This window comes from Pipistrellus hanaki, assembly GCF_964339955.1.
Source record: "Pipistrellus hanaki genome assembly, chromosome: 13".
NCBI lineage: Eukaryota > Metazoa > Chordata > Mammalia > Chiroptera > Vespertilionidae > Pipistrellus > Pipistrellus hanaki.
The window spans coordinates 26,477,474-26,495,168 of NC_140515.1; the positions used below are offsets into that span (position 1 = coordinate 26,477,474).

Genomic DNA, 17,695 nt, shown 5'->3' on the forward strand with positions numbered 1-17,695 from the left:
GCTTTTCCTGATGCCCACTGTTCCACTGCCTTGGTCACACCTCTGTGTGTGGGTGTGAGGCACAGTGCAGCCTTGCCTACTTTCTGGTATGCTTTCTGGTTATTTTGGTCATGTCAGGTGGGGATGCCCAACTGTATAAGCAGATAGCACGGAGATAAGTCTAGGCTCAGGAGTTAGACACACCAGAGTTTGAATCTGCCTTTGCCTCTGCCTCTGCCTCTGCCTCTGCCTCTGCCTCTGCCTCTGCCTCTGCCTCTGCCTTAGAAAAGTGACCTTGGACAAATGACTTATCCCAGCTGAGCCTCAATGTCCTCATATGGAAAGTAGGGGATAATAACAAGACATGTTTATAGCCTAGAACTGGGCACATACTAAGCTCTACAGTAAAATAGAAACCAACAAAAAAGAGTTCGTGTCTGTTCCTGCCCCTGCTCTTCAACCTCTCTGAGGCCTCGCTTTCTCATCTGTGAAATGGGTTTACAAATGCTGCTGCTCTATATCATGAGGTTACTGAGAGGACCGAGTGAGAAAATAATAACGAACAATATCACCTCCAGAGGGCCTTATAGTTTACTACACACTTTAAAGGGCCATGTCAGTCTTACAAGACATGACTGAGACACAGAGGTGAAGTGACTAGCTCGGGGTCACACAGCTAGCAAAGGGTGGAAGCTGGCCACGCACGAGGCCCCCCTGAACAAGCTGTCTTGTTCAGTGCCGTGTCCCTGAGGGCGAGCACAAGGCTAGGCACACAGCAGGTGTTTAATAAGCACTTGCATTCTCTCCACAGTGCCATGCTGCCTCCCCAGGGAAAGCCTGCCAGGCTGGTATTTCCGGAGCATCCCCACAGTGCCTGGCACAGTGTGTTAGAAAGAACTTCCGATCTGAACAGCACCCCAGGACATGTGGGGGAAAGCAGTGGAAACCCAGCGGCCTTCACAGCTCCTAAGAGAGTTTTGGTTTGGGAAAGCCACGCTGTAAGTCACCTCAGCCATGCAGGGAACAGACGGAGGAGGGAACAGTCCAGGTGCAAGAAGAACAAGTGGAAATGGCTGAGGAACCTTTACTAGGACAGATGACCTCAGAAAAAAACAGGCCGCTTGGTTTCCACCCACAGAAAGCCAGAAAGTTAATAAGAGTTACAGCGGGTTAGCAGAGAAGCCACAGGAAGTGAGGCCAAGCAGGAAGCTCTCGGCCTCTATTTCCCTTACCCTTCTTGCTCTCCCACCACTGTTCTTTCGGCTGCTGAAGCAGTCAACCGCATGGTGTGTCCTCAGCCACCACGATGGACTTGGAGGTGGGATGGGGAGGGCAGGCCAGAGGCCTGGGGTACACTCACTTCAGGTTTGACCCAGTTCCTGCCAGCAAGTTTCACCAAAGCAACTGGAGTCAGAAGGCGGGGGCTAAAGACATACCCCACAATTACGCCAGAAACCCAAACACAGCCATCCTCTCTAAGCCCTGCTCGTACTCCAAGTCCTAGGGCAGATCTCGCCTCCTCTGTGAACCCTTCTACTGGCCAATGCAACTTCTAGTGAGTTTTCTCTTGCCTAAAGGGAAGTACAAAAAATTCATCTCACTTCCCACTGTGGACCCTGAATTGAAAAAGGCATCAGGAGGCATCTGCCAACATCCTTCCACGAATAGCAGGGATTCCTTCCTCAGCATCCCGAGTAAATTGTCCTCAGCTTTTGCTTGATCATTTCTGGGCCAAAGGAAGCCGCAGCCTCACAAGGGGGCTCGGCCCACTGGGCAGCCCTAATTGTGCTCAGACAGCTGATGTTTTGGGAAACGGAGGCAGCAGTGGGCTATGGCAGGAAGCACATGTGATTCAGAAGCAGGAAGCCTGGCTTGTAATCTCAGATCTGTGAGGCTTTGGGAAAATCACTTACTTCTTTAAAATTTGGTTTCCTCCTCTGAAACTGGAGAAAATAATCTCCCTACATCTCACAGAGCTGCAGAAAGGAGTAAATGAAATTTTGTGTGAAATACATTGGGAACTATCATGTTCTGCACAGGAGAATGGTATTATTAAAGACCCACGAAAGTAAACATATGGCCCCAAGGAATTTCTAGCACTGGCCATTTCATTATTAGCTTATGGCTCCGAAGGGCCAGTGAAATGGGAAGGTAACTGTATTCTTTTTCCATTGCTGCTGGAACAAATTCCCACAAACGTAGCAACTTAATATAGTACAAATGTACTATCTCTCAGTTCTATAGATAAGAAGTACAGGCTGACTCAGCTGGTTTCCTGCTTTGGGTCTTGCAAGCTGTCGGCTAGCTGAGCTCTTTCAAGAAGATTCTGAGAAGCATCCACTTCTTGGTGGATTGTGGTTGCAGCAGAATCTAGTTCCTTGCAGTTGTAGGATGGAGGTCACAACGTCCTGGCTAGCTGTCGGCTTTGGGTGGGGGTGCTTAGCTTCTGCAGGCCTCTCTCCAACTTTTCCAACCCTGCACCTGGACAGGCTCCCATGTCTCTGAGCCAGGGGTGGTGCAGTGTGTCAAGTCCGCCTGGCTTTCCCTCTGGGGCACTTCTCTTCTGCCTCCAGCTGGAGAAAGCATTCAGCTTTTAAGGACTCATGTGATTAGATTGAGCTCACCACCCACAATAATCTCCATATTTTAAGAAGGTTATGGGTTGAATTGTATATCTCTCTCTCTCTCTCTCTCTCTCTCTCTCTCTCTCTCTCTCTCACACACACACACACACACACACACACACACACACACACACACAGATATGTTGAAGTCCTAAGTCACAAATATCTCAGCTTACCTTAATTGGAAATAGGGTCTTACAGAGGTAATTCAGGTGGGCCCGATCCGTTGTGTCTGATGTCCTTATAAAAATGGAAATTCGTACACAGAGACAGACATGCACAGAGGGAGGATGGTCCTGAGACTGGAGTGATACAGCTATAAGCCAAGGACTGTCAAGGATGGCCAGGAAGGATTCTCCCCCGAGCCTACAGAGAGAGCAACGCCCCAATGCTACCTTGACTTTAGACTCCAGCCTCGCAGGACTATAAGACAAAAAAATGTCTGTTGTTTTAAGCCACCTAGTTTTTGGTGCTTTGTTGTGACAGCCCTGAGTAACTTAAACAAAGTCCCTTTGCCATGTACAATAACATTCACAGGTTCCCAGGGAACTGAGGCACAGACATCCTTGGGCCCAGAGGAAAAGCAGTGATTGGGATCCTGGGAGAGGAGGAGGAGGTGAGGAGGCCAAGAAAGTGGCCCAGAGCAGAAGCCAAGTCGCAAAGAGAGCTAATATAATCCTGCTTTGTTATAAACAACACATACATGTTTAGCAGGGAAGTATAAGAACCTTGTAGCACATTTTCCCCCTTTTGCACCTCACTGTCTCACTTTCCTTACCATTTCAATGGGAATTATATTAATATCTAACTTCATAAAAGTGTAAGAATTAAATGAGGTAATGAAAATAAAAAACACCGTGCACTTATTTAGAACCTAGCATCTCTATTATACAGATGTTTAATTATGTTCATATAAAACATAGTACACACACACACACACACACACACACACACACATAAATGCACATGCACACACACACATACCTGCATACAAGTCTGGAAGAAAACACTCCAGTGTTAACAGTGATTACTTATGGTGGGTGGCAAGAGATTCAATGTTTTATTTAGAGGTTTATATATTTCAATATTTCAATTTTTACAGCAAGTATGCATTACTTTTATATTTTAAAACTATTCTTAATTAAAAACACATATCTCCCTGGGAAACTGTTAAACACATCCTTTCACACCCATATAGTTGTGCTCTAACACTGAAACATGAATTTGCTATCACACACACACACACACACACACACACACACACACACACACGAGCACACCAGAACGTTTCCTAAATTCATTCTCACTCTCATCAACCTTAACCCCCAGCCCCAGCCCCGGCCCCTCAGACTCTGCAGTTGCACCCCCAGATGAAACTCAATCCTCTGTGGCTGGTCTCTTTTGTGGAGTCAGAGCAGCAGTAACTCCAGCAAGCCCCCCCTCACCACCCTCACTGCTCTGAGCTCCTCCTCCTTGAGGAGCTGGGTTCTGAAAGGCTCTTTGTTGCTAGGCAGACCGCTTTGAAGGGGCTGTTTGAAAAACACTCTCTGCAGACATTTCCATAGGATCCCAGGGTTCTCCATGCTGAGGAACTCCAGGAAGCAAAGGGCTCTATCCAGGTGCCCCTGGGTTGCACAAGCCCTAAATCTCCTCCTCCCGATTCAATCAATTAATTCATGTACAGAGATTACTGAGCAAGGGGTGCTGGAGGCCCAGGGTACTGAGCAAGTGAGGCAGGCACGTGACAATGCACTGCACAGTCACCGCCTTTTACAAATAAAAACTCGTTTCAATGAGTTGAAATGATTGTGTTTTGCAGAACAGCACGGGGATTTAAAGTACAAACTTTGCATCAGACTTGATGTGAATCTGAACTGCTAGTTACTAGCAAACTTCAACACTAGGTTTTTCATTCTTTGAGTTTCAGTTTCTTCATCTGTCAAGTGGGGATAAGCCTGCCTCAAGGATTTAAAGTTAGGTTGGATGACTTATACATGTAAATCTCCCAGCACCTATAGGAAGTGCTCAATAAATGGGTGTTGTTGATGCCATTACTATTATTAGAAATGCAGGCATGGATTCTGTCCTCCAAGAATTTATGCTCTAGATGGGAGCTAGGCAGAACCACCTGGAAGTTCAATGAGGACTTGGCTGGCATATGAAAGGCATTTGGAGGCTAAGGGTCAAACAAATAGTAAACAGCCAGTTAGCTGCTTTATAGGAGAGGTTAGAAGAGGGAGGTTACCCAGCCAACCTGGCTCCTTACTCTTGCACTGAATGATCCCTACCAGACAGGAGTATGAATCAGCTCAGGCCCCACCCTTTAGTTCTCACGTCATGCATCCCAGCAGGACAGCCAGGAACCCACTTGTTCTGGGCCTTCATGTGGGTGTTGCTGCCGTGTCTGCCTGATGTATCCTGCTCTTACCACCTTCCCTCCCCAGACTGGGGTCTCCTCTATGAGGTTCCACCCTGGATTCCTAAGGGTCCCAGGCCCAGACTCCCATTTCAAGTATTCATCCACCTAGTGGAGAGTCTGTGGTTTCAGAAATACTGCAAGTCCCTTGGCCTGTTTGGTCTCCACATTCTCCCCCAGGACACCATGCCATGCCTTTTCCACCAGGTGGTGCCTCCCTATCCCACAGGTGCCTGCCTCACCTAGGCCAGATTCCAGCCCCTCTCACTAGCTACCCTGAAGTGGCCAAAGACTAAGAATAAGGGGAAGGAGCCATCTGTGAACTGAGATGATTGAAGGTGAGGAGGGCATACCAATGACACTTCATTTGTAAGACAGTTGCAGGGCAAATGTTGTAAAATATTGATGTACGGGGGGGAGGGGGGGGAAATATTCGAAACAGACTGTAATGAGCCTTGGATGCCAAGCTTGATCCCTCTCTCCCAAAAGGCTCCTGGGAGGATTAGAAGGAAGAGAACGGTGTAGGCAGGCACATACAGTTCAGCAAGGCAGGGAAGCACTCCACTTTCTACCTAAACCAGAGAGCTCAGCAATTCTCCAGCCACATCACACCTCAAACCCCAGGGCTGGTGGAAATAACCACCAGTCCATTTCGCTCACGCCACACCACACTAGTTAATGCTTCCTCAAAGAGCACCACGTTGTCTCAACCTCTTGCCTTTGGACTCGCAGACTCCTCTGCTAGAAATGTCTTCTCTGTTCTTCTGCCTTCAAGGTCTAACCTGAGAGACTCCTCCTCTAGGGGAGCTTGTCTGCCTCTCCCACAGAGGACCCCTTGTCCTATCCTCCATGCTCTCACAGAACTCTGAGTGCCCCTCTATTACAGTATTTACAACATGGCCTGTTAAAAATCTCTCTTTTTTGCTACATTGCCAGCTTCTAAGAACAGGAGGAGTCTTGCATTATTCATTCTATAACATCACCTGGGAAACTCAATAAATGCTTGATTGTATTATTATTAATACCACCTTTTATAGAATGCTTACTGCATGCCTGGGATGACATTAAATATGTGAGATAGAAAATCTCGTTTAATCCTCATATAAATCTGCAAGATAAGTATCACCCCATTTTACAGATAAGGAGCCTATCCTTTGGAAAACCTCAGATAAATAAATATCAGGTGAAAGTATGAAACACCTTCAGCAGGTCAACTCTACCTCTCTCTAAACCAAGCTCACACATCTGTCTCTGGAATAATTATGCCATGTCCTTAGGTAGTCCAAAGTAGATGTTTGCTTCCAGTTATTGGAATCTATTCAGTTTGAGTCAGTCCAATCGATAATCTGCTCTTGAATAAACATCAGGGGCATCTGTTATTCTAGAAGAGCAGCTTGTCATTTGGACAGCCCCAGAGCAAGGTTAATTAGATCTTTCCAGAGTAGGTGGTACTAAATTCTCCTTTGTATCTTACTATTTCTCCTGCAAAAAGGGACATAATGGTGATCTCTCTAAAAGGCAGTGTGCCTCCAAGATAAAAAGTGGAAGAGAGGTGGCCCAGTTGGTGGGTTAACTGAGGAAGGGGCCAGACAGGATTTAATCATTATGCACAGCAGTGAGAGGTGGTTCGGAAGAGAACCCCACTAGCACACATACAAACTCTGTGCTAAGTGTTTTGCACCCGCTTTCTCTCCACACATCACCTCCCTTTCACCTCTTCTAAGAAGCATCATCTTCGCCAACCTCCTAATCACAAATCCAGCGGCCTGTCTCAGTCCTGGTCCTCCTCATCCTCTCTCTTCCCTGCCTGAACTTGCCACCCCCATGCTCTCACCCCTGACCTCCTGGGCTTGTATGAATCCAGTCTCTGCTGCTTCTTTTCCTTTGTTGTTCCTTCTGACAGCATGTGCTCCATTCCGCCTCAATCTCCTCTTCCTGTCTCCTCTTCCTCCGCCAACCTCTCCAATCAGGGCCCTGCAGTCAGCCTCTGTCTCGCTTCACTGGATGACTGCTCCCTGGGGATCTCATTCAAGCCCGAGTGAGACGGGTTTAGACAAATCAGTGATGCCCTTAGAACCCCCAAACCCCTTTGCATTATCGGTAACGGTGATTAGGACAGCAAACCAGGTCCACAGCAAGTCCCCCCTCATTTAGCAAACAACCCCCTGTGCCAGAGCCCTATGGAAGCAAGAGATCTGGGACTCTTGTCCCAGTCCTTTTCAGTGTCCATCCAAATTAGAAGAGGGAGGAGGAGAGGAAGAGAATACAAAAAAAAATATTCATAAAAAGCAAGGACCAAGCTATATACTTATCAAATGTACACTTTTCTTTATATGTATTATACTATACAAATACAAGTTTTAAAAGACCCAAATAAAACGAAAAGCAAACAGCTAAAAAAAATAAAAAATAAATAAAAATTAAAAATCTATGCTTTGGTGGAAGCAGGAGAGAGATATAGAAATATTGGTTCACTTTTCCTGCTCCTAATAATGCCCATGGGAAGGTTGAACAAGGAAAACCTTATGGATTATGAGCAGGTAATTAGTGTGTCCATGTGTAATATAATTATAAGTCTTCAAAAAGACTTTGACAGATAGTTGTAGACCTAGAGGGAGGGCCATGAAAGATTAGCTAACCTGCCTTTTCATTCTATAGATGAGGAAACTCAGGCTCAGGGAGGGAAAGAGTCTTGCCTCCACTACTTTCTGATCCACTGAGGTACTGATCAAAGGTGTGACAAACAGGGCTACAGGAGTTTTAGAAGCGCTCAGGTGCACCTGCTGACATTTCCTGGGCTAGAGCAAAGCTCGCAGAGGCCTGAAATGGCCGCTTCCATCAAAGCGCATCCCGTGGCTTTAGTGCCACGTCTTTTTTCCCTTTGATGTATGATCACTTAATTCCTTCCTTGATTGCTTTTCAAAAGCAATCTGAATTAATGCGAACTCACAAAGGGCAAGGCTCTCTATGAATAATTAGTGCGTGATAATATATGCAAATAGGGAAAGATGCAAAGTTGGGCTAAGAACTACGGATCCCAGCTCCCTGACCCACTTGCTCTCTTCTCATTGGGAATTCTCTTTACACCATTTTTAAAAAGGTTTTGAGGAAACCTGAGAAGGGGTGGTATTTCTAAATAGGCTGTTGGGTTCAATGAAGGACAGCCAAAGGAAAAACAAGCTGAAAGAATCAAACCAGTAACTCCTATGGGTCTTTTCCTTTTTTGTAGCTTCGGCTGGAGACAAAACACTTGCCCAAATTTCTGCCATGTAGATAGGAAATATCATCACAGTCAGGGAATCAACCATCACTTAACCCCATCCATGCAGGACTTCCTTCCACAAACCTTTCATTCCAGCCAATTTGGTCTCCTTTCTGTCTTTGCATAATGCCAGTGACTCCCACCTTTAATCTTTAACTCTTGCTTTGAATGCCCTCCCTACTTCCCATCCCTTGACATAGTCACATCTTATACATTTTCCAGAGCCCTTCTCAAGGCCTTTTATTTTTCTTTTCTTTTTTTTTTTCCCCCAAAGCCTTTTCTGACAACTCCACTCCTTTTGGAAGTCTCCTGCTAATCCAGGGTGTGTGGCAGAAATTGCTAGTGCCCATCAACATCTGCATTTCTTCCCTATTTTCTGGGCACACAGCTAGACTACATTTCCCAGACTTCTTGCAGTCAGTTGGGGTCATATGCCTGAGTTCTGGTCAACAAAAAGTGAGTTCCCTGGTGCATGCCCCTTCCAAGACTAGACATATAGAATCCTCAGGCATAGTCCTCACTCTCTATGTGGTCTATTTAAGTTAATAGAAAGAATTCCACAGGCCTCAAGGAGGGACAGAGTCACAGATGGAAGAAGATTGGGTTTGTAAATGACTGTGTAGAGCAGACTTCCCTACCAATTTAAAAATTAACTTTGAAATAAAGTTTTATTGTGCTAAGCCACTGAGATTTTGAGATTTGTGGCAACAGCTGTAATGACATATAGGTTTTACTTCACATGCCAACTCTGACCTATGGTAGTGGCTGCTTGGAATTCCATGTTGAGAAGGATTATTGGGCAGTACTTGAGGTTACTAGGAAAGACTGTAGTGATTGATCAGTTATGTCTGCCATGGGCATAGTGATGCTGTGTTTTTCTATCTCTGACCTATATGTTTTAGTACTTAATTTAGCTTCTGATTGTAAACAACCCTGTACTGTGTTCTCTTACTGCTCTTCAATCCAATCCTATAGTTAAAATTCCTTCAGGGCAGAGACAAAGTCCTGTCCACATCCACCTAACAGAGAACATATAAATACCAATGTTTATTCAGTGGACTTAAAATCAAATTTAAAGGTGGAAATAAAATGTGTTCAGGCCTTCAGTAGGACTGTCTCGAATATTATGCCAAGAAAACAGAAGTCTAGAAAGTGCTGCAGCCAGTAAGGCAAGCCCCTGCTTATCCTCAGCTAAATGGTTCACAAGGCCTTGCTGAAAGTCCGTTTTTATTTATTGTCATACTTAATGGGTAGAGTTATATTGGGCTCCACACACCCCTTTATTTAATAGTATACATGATCAGAACTGGGATATCATTTAGCCCAGGGACAAAAGACAGATTTCAAATGAGGTGCTATCTGATCAATTTATAACAGCTGCCCTAAAGACCTGTATTCAGAAGATTCTGAGGTCATATATGAGACTGGTAGAAAATGAGTGAGAAAAATCCCATAAGTTCTACTGTCCTCCTATATCTTTCATTCCTGATCTAATCCACCCTCATCATTGTACTATGACCAAATTAAGTTGTAAGAGGAGGTGCTGGCTTATTCTGTGATGTTGGGTTAGTCATGAGTAGGAACCAAGATTCAAACCCAGGTCTCCCCACATTTCCTTTTTTCCCAGGTTTTACAATAGGAGATACCCCTGAGAGTACAATTTGGAGATATGGGTAATCATAATACTCATAACCAGTTATTGGTGCTTATTAAATGCTGAGCACTGTTTTAAGTGCTTTTCATACATAATCCCATTTCATCCTCTCAACACAGTGAGAAAAGTGCTATATGTAATCATCCCCACTTCACAGATGAAATTGAGACACAAGAGAGGTTAAGTTACCTGTCCACAATCCCAGCACCAGTAAGTAGCAAAAAAGGACTTAAACACAGAGAAGGAAAAACTCAGAAAAGAACAAAAACAATAACAACACTGGATTTAGAAATATCCTCATATAATCTATAGAAGATTCTGGTCATTTCACCAACACATACAAAACTCACTCACATTGAAAACATATCCATGGGTTTCTGGTGATTTTTTCAAAGCCTAAAAGATGCGGAATAGGGTGTGAAAAACCTGGTTACAGAGACAAGGAGCAGCAGGGAGTGACTTAGAAGACAGGAGATGAGGACAAGTGAGTCAGAAGGGAAGACACTGAGCTCTTGGCATGAGCATGAGATCACCATGATCTCAAGTGTGACAGGCTGGCCCTTAAAGGTCCCATTTTGCTTAAAAGACTCCCCCAAACTAACAATGTGGTATAATGGAATAGCACTGGCTGGCTCTGATCCCTAGGGCTTGCTGTTTGAAACCAGAAAGATGTGCCAATTGATGTATTTATAGGCTTAAAGCTGGCATGCAGTTAAGCTACCTGGGTTGTTCGACATCTGTTTTAGTGCACATTTCTCCCAATTTTTTGTTTCACTAGGTTTTAATCAGCCAGCTATTTTGAGCCTGAATTACAATTTCACACATATCTAGAGCCAAATGACAAAAAATAAAAATAAAGAAAAAATAAAGAAGACCCATAGCCAAAACAGAACTTGGAGCCAGCAGCTTGGCAAGGGCAGGCCCCTGGGAACAAACCCTGCCTGGGATCAAAGGCATCCAAGTAGCGTGTCACATCTGAGGACTGGGGATTCTGGGGGAAGGAGAGACCCACAGGCTTGAGCTCAGCCAGCCCACAGCGCACATTGCCAATCACCCGCCTTTGTTCTATGACCTTGGCCTGGAAACCTCTTCCTTCCCTAAGCAAAACCCTAAGTTCCTTTAAGCCCTTGCCTAAATGCCAACTTCTTTGGGAAGTTTTCTCTTACTCCATCCCTATTTCATCTCTACCTTCTGCATTAAAAAAAAAAAAAAAAAAAAAAAAAAAAAAAGCTACTCTTTGTCCTTCACACTGCCAGCACCTTTGTTCGTGGTACATCCTCAGCCCCAGCAAGCTGTCTAGTCTGTCTCTCTGTCTCCCCCACCACACTGAGCTCCTCAAGACTGGGGGGAAGGAGGTTAGGGGAGGGGTTTCCCTCAACTCTATGTCCTCAGCTCCCAGCCCATTCCACATGTCTCTGGAATGAAGAGAAAGGAGGATGGGAGAGAACACGGGTGTGGGCCACCCTCATTCACAACCTTAGAGAGATTTAGGCGCATCAGGCAGCAACTTGGAAGCAGAGGCAGGCTCAGGCCCTCTGGTTGCAAGGCTTTAATGTGGAAAGCACCGGAGAGGAAAAAGTTGTAAAGCATCACGCTGCCCCAATATTTTACCATGTGTAAGTATTATTTTTATAATTGGAAAAGCATAAACTTTAATAAAAAAATAAAATAAAATAAAAACTACTTGTTCCCTACTCTAAAAGCGTTAACAGTGTTTCCCATTGTGTGGAAAATAGACACAAGTGACCTATGAATGACAGGGGTATTTAGACTACTTTGAGGGTACAGAAGAGAGAAGCTCAGCCTGCCTGGGGGCATCAGGAAAAGCTTCTCACAGGAAAGCTTCTTCTGCTTGCCCAGAGACTTGAGGATGAGTGAGAGCTCTGCAGGTAGATGAGAGCAGGAGAAGTGGAAGGGAATTCCAAGCAAAAGGAACAGTACATGCAAAGGCACAGAGGCATCAGAGTACAGGCTAAATGATATGGCTGGAGTCTGGGGTGCACCAATGGATGTGAGGTTGGAGGGTGTGCAAGAAAGGATTAACTCAGAGGGCCTGCAGTGTTCAAACCCTGCACGTTCCAAAGGAAAGACTGGTCCTTGTCCAGCTCCTAGGAGATAACCTCTGAGGTCTTGGAATATCCTTCCTGAGCGTGTATTTGTATACATAGGGCTCTGGGCCACACCAAAGTTTATGCTAACAATGGTTTATGGTGAAGGCCTGTGTTTGTTTGCCTGGGGGACTCTGTGGGAGCTCAATACTGAGAAGCTAAGGTTAGTCACACAGGTGCTCCATGCCTACGTGACTGACACCAATAAAAACCTAGACAACCAGACGGTGACCTTCAATGTGTTGTCACACATCACTGGTGGGAGAATGAAGCACTGTCCATGTGACTCCACTGGGAGAAGACAACTGTCGGCTAATGTCTGGTGTCCCTGGACTCCACCCTGTGCACCTTTTCCTTTGCTGATTTTAATCTGCATCCTTTTTCTATAATAAATCATAACTATGAATATAAATACTTCGAGTTCTATTGAGTTCTTCTAGTCAGTCATCAAACCTTCGAGTGTCTTAGGGACACCCTGCCTCCCCCCCTCCCCCCCCACCCCCACCCCCACAAACACAGAGCAAGAAGAGCTCTGCCCAAAGTTAATGAGTTTGAATTTCACCCTGGAGTCAATTGTTATGAAACTGAAGGGTTCCAACTTGTGGGGCAATGATGACAAGGTCTACTCTTTCTGAGAGATATTGGAGACTGCAGGTGGGAATGGATGAGAAGAGGAGACAGGGCTGGAAGCAGGAAGACCAGGAGAAGACTGCTAAACCAGTCCAGGTAAGAGCTGGTGACCCCTTGGGAGTGGGCTGAGAGCCATGGAGAAGAACTGAAATCAAGGAGGTCGATAAAACAAGACTCAGTAACCAATTAGACTCCACAGTGAGGGAGGAAAGTCAAGGATAATGCTCAGGTTTCTAGCCTGGCAACTGGATGGATGATGGTATTGGTGACTAAAATGGGAAGTCCTGAGGGGAGAGTTTAGGGGTGTCCTGACGCCCAAGCCCACCCAGCCTGGCATCTTTCACTCTCTTCATTTCTATAATCCAAAAGTAAACAGGTTGCTTCAATCACTGGTTTTTCTCTCCTTGAAACCATCCCTTCAGCTGTCTCCCTTCAGTGATCGCTTATAGATCACTCCTGCTTAAAAACCACAAAAAGATGTTCTTGGCAGATCTCCCTGACCTCGATTTCCCTGCTGGCAGAATCACAAGAAAGGCATTAGTGCCTTATGTGAAATGGGGAACCAGGCAGAGGAGACACCCAGAAGCCTAAAGAAACAGTGAGTACATGAGGATATTTCAAACACCAAGATGGGGTCCTGGGGCAGACACTCAGGTGAGGCTCAGGTGCCTGTTACACTGGAGTGGGGGTGTAGGTTGAAGGAAACTGAAAAATAAAGGCTCTTTGGTCTGCACAGAAAGAATCCCCTTGGCCTGGTGATAAACTATGTTTTATGGGTTTCCAGGTGGCAAGAAGTCAGTGTGAAATGTGAGTTCTCCTTGCTTGGCCCCAGGACCAGACATCACAAAAGAGTAGCTGGGTTTTCTGGGTAAAGGTGATCTGACCCTTTGGTAAGTCCAAGGGTGAACCAACACATCTCCTGGCTGTGTTCTGACAGCTGCAACAGCCCCAAACAGCAGCTCAGCATTTGCAGGGCCTCTTCCAAGCATCACTGGGAAATGTTCATTACGGACCTCCTTTGCTCTTTACACCCCATCACTGTGCATCCGGACAAATGGCTAAGTGTACAGCTGGATTCCATTCCCCTGGCCTTTCTGACAAGGAGCTTACAACCCACACTACCCAGAAGAGGGCCCAGAATAAGAAAGGCAGGGAGTAGGAAGAGAGGGAATGGAACCAGTCAGTCTCCCCATCTCAAATGAGGACCCTGACATAGCAAGAGCCTCTGACAAATTCTTTCCCAATAAGGGGAGATAGGAAATGGCTGAAAGCACAGGCTCTGGAATCAAGCAGACTGGGGTTGGAATCCCAAACTGAACATTAGCTGTGTGACTGGGCAAGTTAGTTCATATTTCAGAGCCTGTTTTCTCGTCTGTAAAATAGAAAGGACAAGCAAACAAGCCCTATATGATATATAGATTAGACGAGCTAATGCCTGAAATGCCTTGTGTATAGCAAATGCTCAATCAATGTTACCTAATTTTATTGTTGGCTTTCTAAACCTGGGGATCAGAAATGAAAATTTTGAGTGTTGAGTCCTGTAGGAAATACAGTGAGATGAGGTTCTCATAATATTCCCAATTCAGGCCTTAGCGGCTAAAAGAATCACGTAGTCTGAGGCTGTACTGAGCTGGAAGCCTCCTAAGAGATCATCTGATCCCCCCTTTCATGGGTGAGGAGACAGAGATGTCTAGTAACTCTCCCAAGGTTCTACAGTAAGGTAATGGCAAAGCTAAGACCAGAATCCAGGGCATCAGACCCCTGTTTCCTTGTTCTTTTATCTCCATGGAAACTTACAGAAACAAAAAGAGATGATGCCACAAGTCAGGACATGGACAAAACATCAAATGACTTGCTGCAGTAAAGAGGAAATTGTTGGTGCCCTGTCCAGATCCCTTACCCCAAGCCCTCTGCTGCTGTGAGTGTTGGCTGCCAGTGGTTCCCAGTTGCCCCTTCCTCTGGACAGTGCCACCCTCCTGCCCAGCTGATGGAAGCTGCCTGACCAAGGGATTATACCCAGTGCTATGCTGGCAAATGTTTAACAACCTGGTTTGAGTGTCTGCCACTTTCCATACTCCCACCAAGGCTGATTTCAAGCTACCAACATGGCATCACTGAATGCGGAGCTGCAAGGAAATGCACAGTAGTTCTTCATCATATGGTATTTCTACCCTAAAACTATGACGGACGAAAAATAACCACAAGAACATTGATAAACGAAAACTTTAGTAAAAGTATTAGGAAGTAGTGAATTTTGAACATTTATTAGCACTATTTTTAATATTATTTAATTATAAATTTATATAACTCATTTTTAATAATAGCTCACAAAATTTCTGAAAGTTTGACAATTGGCGCCTGTTAAGACATAGGGGACAAGTCAATCACATCACTGACTTACCCTCTACCCCCTTCCCAACAGCCTGAGGCCAGTGGCTGTCATAGGAACACAGAGGCTGCCCCCCGCCCATCTCACCTAGGGAACAACTCTGTAGTCTGATAAATTCCAGAGCCACCAGTGACATGGGGCTACCTTTCCCCTCGGTTCCCCCTTTCCTATCCTGATCCCCTCACCCTTTACAGGTTTTTCCTGAAGGACACTTCTTTAATAAATCACATGCGCCCAAGGCCCAGTCACAGGCTCTACTTCTAAGAAACCCAACCTAAAGCGTTTGTAAAGGGTAAAAATGTAGGGAAAGAGTCGCTTTGGCGGGATTCCCAAGAGGCTCTCTGAAGAAGGTGGGATCCAAAGGGTGGGTGGATTTAGATACTCCATAAGAAAGGCCATAAGATACTCCAGATGGAGTGGTTGGGTCCAAGTTACACCAACCACCATGCAGTTAACAGATCCTTCTACCAGGCTGAGCAGGGTTTTTACAGGGACATGAGCCCTGGGGTCACCCAGTAGGGACTGCCAAAGTTGAAGGAGAATGTGTTTCCATGGCAACAGTGTGATAAAGAAGTTAAACTGTGGGTCCGTCAAGATGTGTGGCTCTCTCTGGCAAGGACATTATGGCATTTTAGTTTGCACTAGAAACATTGTGTGTACCAAAGCCTTTGAAGCTAGAAGATGTTTTTTAAATCATCTAGTGCTACTGGTGGATGAAAAATTTGAGGCAGTACAAGGAAAATATTATTTATTTTAATATTATTTATTTTAATATTATTTATTCTAAAATATAACTATATTTTCTTTGCCTTGGATTTTTAATTGTGGTAAAATATATATTAACATAAAATTTACCGTCTTAATTCCTTGCTATTGTTATTAAAGTCACCTTCACTATAAAGCAACAATGTTGATTTTTCATTTGCAGAACTATGTAACGTTTTCCTTTAAAATAATTTGTACAGAATAGATCTATTTAAAGAAAAATATGCAGGAAATAATTAAATAGGTGATACACATATGGAAAATTCACAAAGATAAAACACACATACACACACACCCCGCTACATTTTGCAAACTAGTCCACACTCTCATTTGAACCTAGAAAAGGTAAGGGAACTGCCAAAGATCATATGACTAGTTAAATACAGAAACAGGACTAGAACCCAGATTTTCAAATTCCTGTTTCCATGTTTTCCACTGTGCCCTGCTTCTCCTTTAAAGAAAGAAGAAAAATATTGGTTTTGTCCTCCCCCTAAAAGATAGTAACAAAAGAAACATCCAGGTTCTTTTTCATTCATGATAGGGAAAAGTCACCTTCCCTTTTTAATCAACCTCACTGATGGTTTTCAGAGTAGGGAGGGATTCTTATAGCTAACTGGGTGTGGCAGCCTGGAGAGGACACAAATCCTCTTGAAATCTGCCTCCTCTGATTTCATCATTCTGCTAACATCAGATGTCAAAGCTAGAGAGGAAAGGAAAGTTGGCATTTTGATGCCAGCATCCGCCTCCAGCTATTCCGTGGTGCATGCTTGTCAGAGAGGGAGCCTATCTGTTTCATAAACTAAATCTGTGAGCAGAATTGGTCTAAAATGCATCTTGAAAAGAACTGTGAGTCAGGAGACTGCCTTTGCCATTTAATGGCTCTAAACAACAGACTCCCTTCTTAACCTCTGTAGACCTGTTTACCTACTCTATAATGGAGACAATAGCTCTTATTTATTTCAATATAATCTCAATAATCACTAAATGTTTTTGCAAAACAACTTAATAATTGACAAAATATTTTCAGACCTAGTGTCTCTAATCTGTACAATTGTGTGATGTGGGTGTTATCATTTAGTGGGTGGGGACCATCTCTGAAAGAGGCCATGTAACTTGTTCATGGTTGTGAGGAGGTCTCAAATCCAGATCCTGTGACCATGGACCACCCACCTTAAAATTTAGAAGTATATCACCAATGTTTCCCAAAGCATATTCTTCAGGATCTCAGATGTAGATAGATAAATAGGTAGATAGAACTGCAGTAGTTTTATATATAAACTAGAGGCCTGATGTACAAAATTCATACAAGTGTAGGCCTTCCCTCCCCCTGCTGTTGGCACAGACTTCCCTCTGGCACCAAGGACCCAGCTTCCCTTGCAGTCCCGGCTTCGTCTGGAAGGTCATCCGGAAGGACATCTGGTTAATTAGCATATTGTGCTTTTATTATTATAGACTAGAGGCCCAGTGCACTGGAGGGGGTCTCTCATCCCAGCCTGCCCCCTCTCACAGTCCAGGGGCCCTCAGGGGCAGGAGGTGACCCGGCGATCAAGGGAAGGCAACACCCCATCACACTTCTGCTGCTGCCACTGCTGGCAGCACAAGCCTCGGCCAGCCCTGGTTACCTGAACCTCAGGCAACCCTGGACAGCTGGGCAGCCACCATATGAAGCTTGCCTACACCTCGGCCGATCCTGGGTGGCTGAGAGGCTGAGGGAACTGAGCGCCACCATCTTGTGGCTATCGACACTGCCATCTTTGAGGGTGTGGCAGTCAATTAGCATATCCCCTCCTTATTGGCTGTGGGCGCTGCCATCTTTGTGATGGCATGAGGGTCAATTAGCATATTCCCTCTTTATTAGTTAGGATAGG

The 17,695-nt window shown here is 44.9% G+C and overlaps 1 protein-coding gene and 1 long non-coding RNA gene across 11 annotated transcripts in view; one reads left to right on the forward strand and one right to left on the reverse strand.

Moving 5' to 3' along the window:
* The window catches only part of SRGAP3 (SLIT-ROBO Rho GTPase activating protein 3), a 219,584-nt gene that overhangs the window by 154,997 nt on the left and 46,892 nt on the right, over nucleotides 1-17,695 (reverse strand). The window lies entirely within an intron of this gene.
* Nucleotides 1-17,695, forward strand: part of LOC311631662 — a 263,842-nt gene that overhangs the window by 100,261 nt on the left and 145,886 nt on the right. The window lies entirely within an intron of this gene.